The following is a 250-nucleotide window of genomic DNA, read 5'->3' as shown; positions in this document are numbered from 1 at the left end:
ATGTACTTACTATTCATGAGTTTACGTAACTAATACCTTTATGAGGCAAGAACGACACATCAAGTATAACGTATGAGTAAAAGAATACGGTATATACAGCATGATAATTATGATCCGTATTTGAACAACATTCACGGTTTGGGTTTGTAAGACATTTTGTTGAGAATATAAAACCGTTTTTATGTCGTCTCTATGTTCTTTTGCAGAAAGGAGGCAACCGAGGACCTTAATCCGACCAAAGGCGTTGATA

Source organism: Penaeus monodon, chromosome 21, assembly GCF_015228065.2.
Source record: "Penaeus monodon isolate SGIC_2016 chromosome 21, NSTDA_Pmon_1, whole genome shotgun sequence".
Lineage (NCBI taxonomy): Eukaryota > Metazoa > Arthropoda > Malacostraca > Decapoda > Penaeidae > Penaeus > Penaeus monodon.
This window is presented reverse-complemented; position numbering follows the sequence as displayed.